A 12,611-nucleotide genomic window follows, 5' to 3' on the forward strand; every position below is an offset into this window, starting at 1 on the left:
CCATGACCACCCGCCATCAACTTCCTTCTCTAACAGCTCCTGAACATCTGGGGCTCTGCGATTTAGCTTTGTGAACATGGTGCATCAAAGAAGGAGCTGCGGAGCACATACGTGATTAACAAGGATGTAACTTTATTAGCGAGCTTTGCAGAGCTTGTTAAAGGATCAAGGCCTGTTCTTTTCAAAAGCTAAGTGCGTGCTGCTGTGTGTGCATTTAGGGGTTGAAACCAGGGATAAGCTAAATATAGGTGCATATATTTCCTCTAGATATCCCAGGAGATCTTTATCTAGAACTGTTTCTTCCTCTTTTAAATTTAAATTATATATCAAGTACCTGCCAGTCATTTGGCACATTCCTAATTTAAACAGGGAAGACTTGTTTTTCCAGACACTTTTTCAGGACTCATCTCTTTAAAAGGCAGAACTAGTTCAATTTATAAGTCAAGTCAAATGTTAGGAACAAATTATCGGAGTCTAACTAACATTGTGTGTCATATTCGCTCACTGAGATCGCTAATTACCAATAAATACAAAACTGTAAAATTGATACTTCCTTCAAATCACTTTTTCCTTGGTAAACAGATGCCAGTCACCCAGCAATTTCCCTGCTGTGGTCATTCTGTTTTGAAACAAATGGTCTGAAGACGAATTGCAGCCTAGGTCACTAGGAAGTGAAACTCACTGAATTTGCAGAGAGGCCAACACAATTTGGATTTGCTGTAACTGACAAAATTTACATATTTTAAAATTATATAATTTCACTTGTAGTTCTAAATGCACAGAAAATGAAAGCAAATCTTGGAGGACATAGCTAGGTGATCCAGAAAGGCATGTGGTTCCTTCTGAGAAGTTGAAAGCCATGTTCTTAAAAACTCTGCTTGTTACTTAACAGTGCTTGAGAGCTTTGCAGCATGTAGAGACTTGCCTAGAGCTGCTCCCTTCCAGCATTTTCAACTGCTGGACCTGCGAAGTAGATGTAGGCATGCTGCGTGCGCGTGTGTCTGCTAGGACTGTGGAGCAGGAAAAGTCACATACAACCCAGAGTAGAATAAGAGAGCAGAATGAAACAGCAACAAACACCAGTGCTATTCCATGAAGAGCAGAATTAATGAAGCCAATCGCTTTGTATCTGGGCTAATTGACTTTTTAATTGAATTGTACTGAAATGGCAATATGAACTCATCTCTTATAAGACATCAGAGAACCCACAAGGCAGAGACGTTATGAACTCCACAACCACAAGAAAAGCTGGAGCTAGAGCACATACCTTCTCGGGCACCAGCAATACAATAAGGGAGGATAACCTTGAGCAAGGAGTGGGTTTTCTGGCGTTTAGCAAGGTGCAAACTTTCTTATGAATCTCTCCTGGAATGTCCTTAACCTCACTCTTGCCTGTACATTTCCTGACATCTAAGAAGGGCTTCACTTATGTTGGTGTTTTTTCCTCTGTGGGGGCATTAGCAGGGTTTTACTCCTCTGTCCAGCTAATTATTTTGCAAAACCTGTCATGACCTCATATTTCTGAGAGCTTTGCTCTCAATTACAAGCTGGGCTGAAAGCAATCAACGGCTTCAGCAGTTATTATGAGGGATGGAGAGTACGCACATGAGGCATGAGGCAGAAACCTCATTTCCTCTGGAAATGAACTGAAGCATCGAAAGGCACAGCCAAAACGTACGGAGAATTTTCTAGGAGGCATGGCTACCAGCTTTTGTGCTCTAATACTTTCTCTTTGTGGCAGGACCCATGCCCAGCGCCTCAACATTAGCACAAAGAGCCCATCGTGTCCCCTGACAGCAACTGCCTGTGCTCTGAGATGTGCTATTTCATCACCTTTATTACTGCACGTGCATCTGCTTGCACAGTTTCTGTACTGATATTGCTGGGAAATCCTATTGTTTGTGTAGTTCCACATAAGCCCATGTTTGTCCTCTCTTAGTTTATCATTTGGTAAAAGAAGGAGATGCAGAGGGCTGGTGACACTAGTGTCCTTCAAGAGTTGGCTTATTCCAGTTGAGTGTCCTGAGGCTCCCAGGAGAGCTGTGTACAATGTAAAAATGCCATAAAATCAATTTACTAGCACTTAAAATCCCAGAGGGAAGTGGGAGCTGGGCCGTCAAGGAGGGGCAGTGCTGCTGAGCTCAAGGGTCCTTGCAATGGAGTTTGAGGATCTCCATGTTGAAACTGGGTGAAATCAACTGTGCCTGCAACAGATTTTCCCTGTAGATTAGGAGAAATATTTTTCCTGTTTTTCTAAGCTGTGCTACCCTATGTCCTTGTGCTGACAGTAATTAGTGTATGAACCATGGGACGCATGGCAAGGGCCATACCCGCCCCAGTGCTGCCAGATCAGCTGCAAGCATTAAACACTGAAACACCCTCACCTGCCTCTGGTCCCTCATCTCATGGGATCAATTATTTCTACTTCTGGAAGCTCTCTGACTCTCTTTCACAGCTCCCCTGGGCACAGATGGCCTCCTAGAGCTGGTGGCACATGGGGAGGCAGATGTGCTGGAGAAAGCCCCTCGGTGGGATGGAGCAAGGAAGGTAAGGCACGCTCCCAACTGAAGGGAAATACCAGGGCATCATTATGTGGTGATTCAGCCTCCTCTCCTAATCACCAGAGAGCCTTGAGGGGCTTCGCCCTCAGCCCTGTAGATGCAAACTCCCTGCAGAGCGAGTAAACACTTGGTGTATCTCTAATCAGAGCCTAAGCGTGCATCTAAATTTAACATCCAAATTGTGATCGTCTGTCAAAGACATGCCCAAATCTGTTGGTTTGAAATGAAGGAACAAAGACGGTGCTGAGGTTCAAAGTGTGTGCGTGGGGAGGCTGTAGAGATGGGTGATTTGGGGGGATCGGTGCAGGGCACAGCTACTCTGGCCGGCTTTGGGGGAATGGCTGGGACATGGCCCCGGGGGTCCTCCCGGGGGTCTCCTGTGATGTGCGGCTGCTGTGTTCATCAGCCATACCGCAGAAAAGTGCTGCAGCCTGCCAGGAAGCAGGTGTGGCTGTAGCCCCACCTTTCAATTCCCTTCAAGAGGAGCATTTAAAAGCAATAAAAACCCAAAACACAAAACAAGGTGAGTGCTGAGTGCACGAAGAGCAGCATTCCCCTCTCTGGCTGTGGTGGGGGCTTGGCCCAAATTTTTGAGATCAGAAGATTAGAGAAAAATCATTTTTTTTGTCGGGAAAATAAGGACAACTCTTTTGCTGCTCTTTTGCCAGCATGCATCCCAAAATCTCTTTCTTCCTCCTTCTTTGTCTCTCTCTCCCCTTACTCCCCTCCTTTCTCTCTGTTTCTCCCTTTCTTTACTACAAAAAAGAGTCTCCTCCCTGAAAAGACCATCCCTAAGCACATCAAACTCTTTGTTGGAGGCTATAACCACTAAGAACTGCAGGGGAGAAGGGAGATGCACTTGGTCGTTCAAATAATCAACAATGGGGCAGTTTAATGGTGGGTTTGAATTTCAACAGTCATTGGGGAAGAGAGACAGAGAGTAAAGAAAATAAACCTTATAAGCTGGTAGGTGGGAAAGTGAATGAGAGTTGGGACTGTCCTCTCCTGGCTTAGGTGGTAGCTGAGCAGAAAGGGTTCTGCTACAGCTGGGGCGATATCCTTACAGCCACCTGCTAAATAGGACCAATGAGAGAGCAGTCCCTGGGTTTTAATGTTGGAAAATCATGGATTTAAAAGTATATTTCTTGTACAGGTGTTGAGCCAAGTCTGTGGGATGCTTTGATTCCCAGCGCTGAAATAACCTGTGTGCATGCCATGAGGGGGCTGGGCTACTTGGTTAATGTTTGCCCTCTCCTCTGCCACAGCAATGCTGATGGGAATGAGATACTTTTCCATTTGGTGCCTTGCTCAGTTTTGGTGAGTTCCCTGCCATTCGCTCACAAAGCCTGGCTTGCGGGGTTTGAATTCTGTGGGGAGACAGGTATTTTTTTAAACTGTTTTCTTGGACTTTGAAAAACAAACAAACCCATCCTTTCCCGAGCCATGGCACAGAGAAGTTCCCATGGTCTCGGCAGCATTTCTCTGAATGGGATGCTGAATCTGGGCTAGCAGCTAGTGCTGTCCTTGTAGAATCCTGCTCCTGCATTTGATTGTGCAGTCTCTGCTTGGTTTTGCAGCAAAGCAGAAGAAATACATCCTGGAGGTACTACACAAAGCCAGAAAACTAATCAAAAAAGCCCCTGAAGTTACGGTGTTTCCTTCCCCAATGTATCGCGGGGTTTTCCAGTGCCTGTGGATGGTTTTCGAAGGGCTGATGTTCACAGGACTGTGTTTTGCACCAGCCTGCTTGGGGGTTGTGTTCATGTGGGTACAACTTTTTGCTGGACTTGCAGATTCCACCAGGGCGCAGCCAGGCTGTTCCTTCCCCATCTGATCTTTCCAATCTCTGAATGACTTGGATAGACCTTTGGAAATTGTTTCCAGATTGCTAGACTGCCTGGAGCAAGGCGGCTGATCGTTTAAAACCTGGTGCGCGTGCCTTTTACAACCGAGGGCTGCCCTTGCTCAGACTGACCTGTGAAAAGCTGCTTCTGCCACACAGCAAGTGGCCCATGGGCAGTGCCCAGACCCTGCACCATAACAATTTCATGGTTCAGCTTCATTCCTGGTGATAAAGCAGTGGTGTGCTGATGGGGTGGGCTGTACCAGCGGCTGCTGAGCCATAAAGCCACGGGATTAATGAGCGTTATCCTGGTGCATGGAGCAATGACTCTTGCTTGGACCACCCGGCATGATGGGGAGTCACACACTGGTCCCTGATGGAATGGATACAGTCCTACAAGCACCACAGAGATGCTCATCCCTTCATCTACCAGGTGGGCCAGGCAGGTGCATTTACCCTGGGGAGCTTAGGTACCCTGGGGAGCTTGGACCAGCAGCTTCTAAGGGGGGTTGGAGGAACAGAGAGACTCTTGAAGGAGTTTGGGGGAAGCCTGTGAGTCATTGACTTGTTGGGGCAATCTGGGCCCCAGGCTGGTAGACCTGGCGTGGTGCTGGGACATCCTTTTTCACTAGTCAGGCTGCATTGCTGCAGGGGTTGGCAAAAAATGCTTTGTTCTGAGACAGCACTGCCCTCCCTGGGTCTAGTCTGCTGCAGTCAACAGACCTGCAAGGGGTCCTACCGGGACCATCGTTCAGGGCTGACAGCGAGGCAGCGGTGGGATGCTGTCCCTGGAGTGGTGAAGGCAGATGTGCAAGACATGGGTCGGTTGTGCAGGTGAGGAGAGAGTAGGCTGGCCTACATGGGAAGGGTGGCTGGCAAGCGTTTAGTTACTCTGATGTCCAGCTCCTCCTTCCCCCGTACAGCTGGATCCTTTTGCCACCTTTGTCACTGTGACACTTGTTCACAAGCTGGATGCTCAGATCCAGAATGGTTCTAAAGGCACCTTCCTCAGGGACATCTTACTGGGGCATCCTCTCGTCAGCTGCTTGCCTCCAGTGCTCACTCCCTTCCCCCTTGGACATCCACCCATTGCCTCATGGCTCTGTGCCCTGCTGCTCTACCTGCTGCCCTGGTTTGCTCCTGCACAGGAGCAGGCAGGTGCTACCTGTCTTTGACTCCAAGCCATCCTGTATCCATGAGCAAGGCATCACCTGGTACGTGGAGCTGAAGGCTTACTCTTGTCACCTTTCCACCTGCAATGTGCATTTCTGTCCAACGTTCTGTGAGGAACCCAGGGAGAGCCTGATTTTGTACTGCTGCCAGCACCTAAGCCTGCCTCAGATATGTCACATAGTTGAGGTTTTTCTGTCATTGCTGTAAGCCTCCAGGGGCTTGTATGTTAGGCACAGGAGAACTTGAACAGGCTTGAACTCCTTGTAGAGTTATAAGGGTCAGTGATCTTTATCTGTCTTGGCATTGCAACATCATTCTAGAACAAGAGCTAATCATGCATCTCCAGAGCTGTGGAGCCCTCAGTGGGGGTCTGGGGTCGCTGGAGGAGGCCTGGGGAGGTGAGGGTACCTTGCAGTGCCAACTGCCTTGCTGCTGGCTCCTGTCACAGAGAACGTGACATCAGGGAAGTTGACTTGCTTGTGCTGGGGGCAGGGGGAAGCATCCTTATGCAACCTTGAGCAACCTGGTCTAGTGGAAGGTGTCCCTGTCCATAGCAGGGGGTTGGAACTAAATGATCTTTAAGGCCCCTTCCAACCTTAACCATTCTAGGATTCTGTGATTATTCCTAATCCCCTTCCTCTGGTCTCCCCTGAAAAGATCAGATACTTTTCCCTTCTCACCAACTGCTTCCTGCCCTCCCCAATTATTGGCAGCAGGGGGATAAATCCTGCCCATGGTCCAGAAGCTGCCATTGCACAGATAACCATGGAGAGGTTGGGAGGTGCTGGCCATCTCCTTGGCCAAGGATGGCAGCTAGGACAGCCGGGAGGCAGGGAGGGAACAGCAGATCCCACTGGTGGCTCAGATGGGGATGGGGTACCTGTTGCCTGTAATGAAAAGAAACAGCTCTGGGGGCTGGAGACTGGCAGTGCCAGTGGGAAGGGGGCTTGGTAGGAGCTGTTAAACAGGCAGGGTGCAAGGGGCCCAGGGGCTGAGCACTAGGGTGCAGGAGCCCAAACATGTTGGCACAAGAGCCAGCTGCAGCGAGTACTGGCGTGAGCGTGCACTGACCCTGCTGCTGCTGGGACTGTGCACCTCTCCAGGATCCAGCTCCCACAGAGGCTGTTAGTGCCAAGGGCCACATACCTCGGTCATTGCAAACTCACTGGCCCAGCAGGTGTGTCGTGACCATCAGCACAGGCTGAGAGAGTCCACAAGGGATCCTGGGCTCTTTCTTCATTGCTTACTCCTGCCAAAACTCATACTGAGCCTTTCACATTTTCGTCATGCTTGGGATGTGAATTATCTTGCAGTGATAATCATTCCCTTGTCTACAGACTGCTGAGGGAAGCTGGTGTGTGGGACCACATTGCTGGTCCTCCCTGCTACCTTTTGGATCCACTGGCCAGTTTCAGCCAAATTTAACGAGATAGGTAAAGACTTGAAAGGAGTTAAGATTGCACAAGCTTGTGAAAAGCAGCAGGAGAGAGGAGAGAAATCCAAATTAGGACTCCCAGCTGGAAGAAAAGGCTCTAATGTGAGCCCAACCCGATTATTAGACATCAGAGAATCCACACAAGAGAGAGCGCCCCAGGCAACCAAGCTTCATGAATTCTGCTGCTCGCAAAACAGCTGTTTATTTAGGTGCTGCAATGCCTGTGAGATCCTTGCTGGGATCCCAGCACACCAACTCCCATCTGACCCACCAGAGTTGTGAATCCAGACTGGGCTCAGCTCCTAGGCCAGCCTGGACAGAGGTGCAGCTCTGCCTGGTGTTTGAAGGGGCTCTAGCCCTGAGATGTTTGACCTCATGAGTCCTCACCCACACCTTAATCCAACCTGGATATTTGCGACAAGGACACAGGCTAGGTCACCTGAGTGCCAGTAGTCTTCTGCCCTTTCTGCGATTCCCTGTGGGGAACATACATGTTATACTACAATTGCTAAAATTTATTGGGAAGGAGTCCAAGAGCATCTTGGCATGAAGAACTGGGCAAAGGTCCATGTGCCCCTCTGGATGCAGGTGAGGAGCCCTGGCACCCAGCAGGACGTGGACCACTTGGCTTTGCTCTGCCCTGCAGCACAACCTTGGCCACCGTGCCTCCTCCCTCACCTTTTTCTCCCCTACCAGGCAATTCTCATTCACCACAGACCTGTCCCTGCACTGATAAGAAGATCTTCTCATTCCCCTGCCCAGCATCCTGCTGGTCTTTCCCTTCTGGTGCCCGAAGCTGAGCATGGAGAGCAGCTTTCCGCTCTGCCTGCAGCCTCTGCCACTCCGTTGCCATCTGTCTACCTTGTGCTGCTCCTTCCCATCCCTCTCCTGTGTTTGGAGGCAGCATAAGGACACAGAGGACAGAGAATTAATGAGATGATCAGGGTGTGATCTTCCCTTTGTAAAAGGATGACTGGCTGGGATGCCAGTAGCTGTGCCACAGAAATTCCCCGCAGCAGGCATTTGTTGAATACAAACAGATATCTGCAAGCTGATAGAAAAACTTCAGTTCCCAGCCTGCCCCTGGGAAACCTCCCTAGAGCAGCCCACCTTCTCTGCTGCGTCCACAGTGCCATGCCAACTGATGCAAAGCCAGCCCCTGGCCTGAGGAGCTCAGGGTTTCTCTGGAGAAAAGATTAACCCCTGAGACAGGCATGTTTGCCCAGGCTGCTCTCATTGCCGCAGCATGTCCTTGTCAGGGTGCTACCTCCCACTGCGGACCATCTGCTGGGAACACTTTTCTGAAAGCTCCCACCATTGCAGCACCTCTGCAGAGCAGGCAGCTGTGCATGGATGCCGGGCACGCAATGTCCCTGTCAACCTGAGCCATACAGAGGATTTATTCGTGGAATAACCAGCCTGTCCTGGGCCGCCTGAGTCACAGCATCTATGACCCGGTCAGCCCAACATAAGAACCTCAGGATGGCCGCCCTTGGCCATCTCTCTATAATCTCTCTCCCAAAATGGCCAAATGATTGCTTAGTGGAGGAGCACAAGGAACAAGGCATGTATAACGTGCTCTTTCTGCTTTCCAGCATCAGTGCAAGCACGCAGTTGCTCTTGGGCTGTTGCATTTAACAACCTCCACTGGAGCTCTCCATCCCAAATGGATCGAAACCTTGCTTGAAGCCGGGTACACTTTTGGCCTCTGCAATATCCTGTGGCAATGTGTTCCAGAATTTAATTGTACCCTCTGTGTGGAAAAAAACATGCTTCCTTTGGTTTGTTTCAAACCTGCTACTTGTTCATGCTACTCCCTGCAGCTCCTTCTTCCAGGAATTAGGAAAAAGGTTTTTTTGCTAATAAACCAGTACCTACACCATTGCTATGGAAAAAGCGTGGTTGAGAGAAAAATTGCTTGCTCAGCAAATCTGCTTGCTAATAGACAATGAAGCATCGGTGTTGCCAGCACAGTTTTTTTTAAAAAAAAAAAAAAAAAGAGCTGAGGGTATTTAATCCTTTTATGCTTGCACATGGTGCAGAAGCAAGCCCACTACTGCTCAAGGTGCAGCTGCACTCGTATACTCCACACGTGGCAAAAAACAAAGTGAGGTCTGCAGAGCAGGGAATGCCATTTCTGTAGCATGGAGGTAGCTGGAATGATCGTCTAGGACTTGCCTTGGAGCAGTTGGCAGGAGCGTAGGATGCAAAATGCATTAGTTTCTAACAGATGTTTGATTCCAGGTGTTATGCCTCCTTTGAACTCCCCCTTCGTACATGAATGATGCTTGTTTGTTTGGAGGACTGGGAGACGCGCTGGTTTCTGAGAACGTTAGGATTTTAAACACGTTCATGGTGCGAGCTGTAGCTAAGGGGAAGGCTCAGGAGAGGAGCAGATCCTGCTGCGCTCTCCCCTCGGCGGGCAGCTCACTTTTGCAACATTACGGAGCATGTTAGAGCACAAGCAACAAGCAGACGGGGAGAAGCAGAGGGACTGAAGTCCCTGTCTGGGTTAGAAACCGCTTGGCTGCTCAGACCCTCAGGAACCCCAACCCCTTATCAGACAGGCGGATGTCCCTGAACTGTTCCCGATAAGGTGAGGTGCGCGGTGCGTTAGGAGATGATAAGGGTACACAATACCCAGTCCGGTGATTTTGCCTCCCCAAATACCGAGACAGCCCTGCCTTCCTCAGGAGCCCGATACAGACTGTTTGCTTTCTGTCCCGAGGCTCCGATAACCTGCCGGGTCTCTCTAGCTGACAGCCTGGAGAACCGTGGCAGCTCCCTATAAACCCCATGCCTGATTTTTGCCCCCTTTACCCCGCTGAGTGCCAGAGCAGAGGATGCAGTGGGCTCTGTGCCCTCCTCCTGGGATCCAGGGCACCACGGGCAAAGCGGGAGCCCCAGCAAAGGCTGCCCAGCTCCAGCCACCGCACAGCCCATGTTTCCACAAATCTTGGAAACTCTCAGCCCTTGGCAGCAGCAAACCCAAGTGAGCGCCAGCTTACACATCTTGGAAACTCTCAGCCCTTGTCAGCAGCAGCAAACCCAAGTGAGCGCCAGCTTTTCCTAAGAGTTTTGTCCAATGCAACCTCTGTCGTGTGACAGCTGATCTTTGCCCCTCTGGAGTGCTGCACTCCACCGAGTCTGCCTGTAATTCCCCTGGGAGGCTGATAGCTGATAACCGCTGTTTGGAAGAGCCTCGCTTGCTCCAAGTGCCCAGGCCTCCCTCCCTGTGTTTTCACCTCTTTTCTCTTTCACCTCTTTTCTCAGCGCCGCACTCGTACAGGGGAAATGATTCCTGCACACCCTGAACTGGGATTTGCTCTGGGATTTCATCTTATTTTTCCATCAGGCACCTGATAGTGAACAAAGTTGCATCGATGCAAACAGACGTTGACCTGTGTGCTCCTATGCGAAGTGGGGATGGGGGCTCTCGCTTCAGCTCCCCAGCTCTGCTCCCCACCGTGGAGGGGGACCAGGGCAGGCAAAGAGCTCTTGCCTGGCCATACAGGGTGGCAGGGCTGGGAAATAGCACCATGCCTGCCCTCAGGGATCCCCAAGGCACAGCCAAGTTTGAGCTGACAATGGAAGTGACTCAATGGGGAACACAGAGACAATTTGGAGCGGTACCGCCTCGCCCCGGTTAGTGAGGTTGTATACGGCCAACAACCGAGTCTACAGCCAGACGCCATCGCTGCTCCTGCAGCAGCACATCCATTTACTCCAGCACTAGCATGCTCCCTGCAGGTATCCTGCCCTGTGCAGACACCTGGAGCGCTCCTCTGCTCCCTCACCCACCTTGCTCAGCACCATGGCTTTTGCATTTGTTACCCGGAGCCCACCTGCTTGCACTGGCTGCAGACTGCTAAAGTTTCCCAGCTGAGACCAGATGCAAACTCTGTGCAAACACAGCCAAAACTTTTCCTGGCTCCTTCCATAACCCCTCATGCTAGGGCTGCCAGAAGGGAGGAAAAGGTGAAAGGCTCTACCTTCGCACCCCAAATCCCTATCTTTAGGACAAGGCTGTTTCCAGCAAAAGTTACTCACATGCAAAAACAGTTTCATGACTAAATCTCTGCATCCTCCATGCCTTCCTCCATCCATGCTGTACAGACTGCTCCCTGAGTCATTTCACCTTCCCACACCAGCGAGCAGCGTGCCTTACCTGTTGCAACAGGAGAGAGACCTCTCCTGAAGTTTACTGCCTCTCTGCCCTCACCGCTGAAAATCCTCTCCCGTAGCAGCACCTTGCTGGCTGCCGGGGGTCCATGGTGCTTGCAGATCAGAGGAGAGGGATGGGAGAAATTCCTGCAAGAAGAGGTTTTTCTGGCTGAAACTCCGGCAGCGCAGGTTGAGAGCAGCGAGGGAGAAAGTTGCAGGAGGTGGAACTCCCTCGCTGAAGAGCCAGCCCTTCCGTGACGGACTGGAGGAGGAGGAAGAGGAGCGGCATCACCCGCTCCCTTGCTGGAGAAGTGCACTTGTGTGTGTGCGTGTGTGTGTCAGAGCTGGGCAAGGACCCAAGCCTTAGAGCCAAATAATTGCAGAGCTTTTTACTGTTAGAATAACTAGTATTGCCATGAAATCCAGGACCTTAACTGCAAAGGGTGGAATATGTCAGGTAAATCCCTCCAACACACCTGAAAAACCCAAAGATTGTTTTTTAACTAGCTGCCAGGTGGGTGTTGCAAAGAGGGATGGGGAGAAGGGGGTGGGGGAAACCTGAATCTGCCCTCAAAGCAGCTGCGTGCGGAGAGGCACTTTGAAGGTTGTTGTTGTTTGTGTTGGGGGAGCCCCCAGAAACCCCAGCTGCTGCCAACAAGCCCCGGGGTGCTCAGGGCTGTACAGGCAGGGGATGAAAAGGTGGTGGTCCCTGTCCTGAAAAGGCAGGAGGCAGGAGAGGGAGGCAGCGAGGAGAAACGGCAGCACAGGGAGACCAAATGTACTGGACCTTTAGGGGATTTTTTTGGCAAGAAAGAGCATCTCAGCTCTGGGGGTGTTGTTCAGGGCTGGACTGAGGGGAAGGGACATGGACCCTTCTGTGGGTGTTCCTTGTCACATTGGTTAAAGCATGGGTGGGCTGTGGGTTGCTTCAGTCCTCTTTGTCCCAGTCCCGTTCCCCCTCCCCTCCTCCTCTTCCTCTCTACTCTCCGTAAATGCTAATGTACCCCCTTTAGATTGCTGTGGGGTTTGAACAGACACTGGGGTAGGTCTCAGTGTGGGAAATCAATGTTTAGCTTCAGGTGAAATTTTTCCCCCCTGTGGTGTGTTTTTGCAAAGGAAATGACCAGAAAGCTTTCTGTACAGTTTTAGGAAAACAAAAACAAGTAAACAATATGTAAACTGGACAATTTTAACTTTAAACTGTCTGAATAGGGGCCTAACTGCTCCTTTTGAGGCTCCATGCAGGGGACAATGATGGAAATGAGCACAGGAGCAGGTAGAGGAGAGAGACAAGACCCTATTAGCATCCTGTTTGAGGAGGAATGGTAGGTGCAAACTTGGACCTTACGACTCACCAGCAGATCCCCCAGGAGAGCAGGTTATGAATTGTCCAGCCACACATACAGCTTTGACTGGAACTTGTCTCAAACTAGAC

At 50.4% G+C, this 12,611-nt stretch overlaps 1 protein-coding gene across 1 annotated transcript in view; it reads right to left on the minus strand.

The window, feature by feature from the left end:
• Positions 1-11,229, minus strand: part of FAT2 (FAT atypical cadherin 2) — a 55,243-nt gene extending 44,014 nt beyond the window's left edge. The window contains exon 1 of the mRNA XM_010085141.1: positions 11,181-11,229. The gene's annotated coding sequence lies outside the window, so the exon portion shown is untranslated. The remainder of the gene's footprint in view (positions 1-11,180) is intronic.
• Between the last annotated feature and the right edge of the window lie 1,382 nt (positions 11,230-12,611).

The sequence above is a fragment of the Pterocles gutturalis genome, unplaced genomic scaffold, assembly GCF_000699245.1.
Source record: "Pterocles gutturalis isolate BGI_N339 unplaced genomic scaffold, ASM69924v1 scaffold36180, whole genome shotgun sequence".
In the NCBI taxonomy this organism is placed as follows: Eukaryota; Metazoa; Chordata; class Aves; order Pterocliformes; family Pteroclidae; genus Pterocles; species Pterocles gutturalis.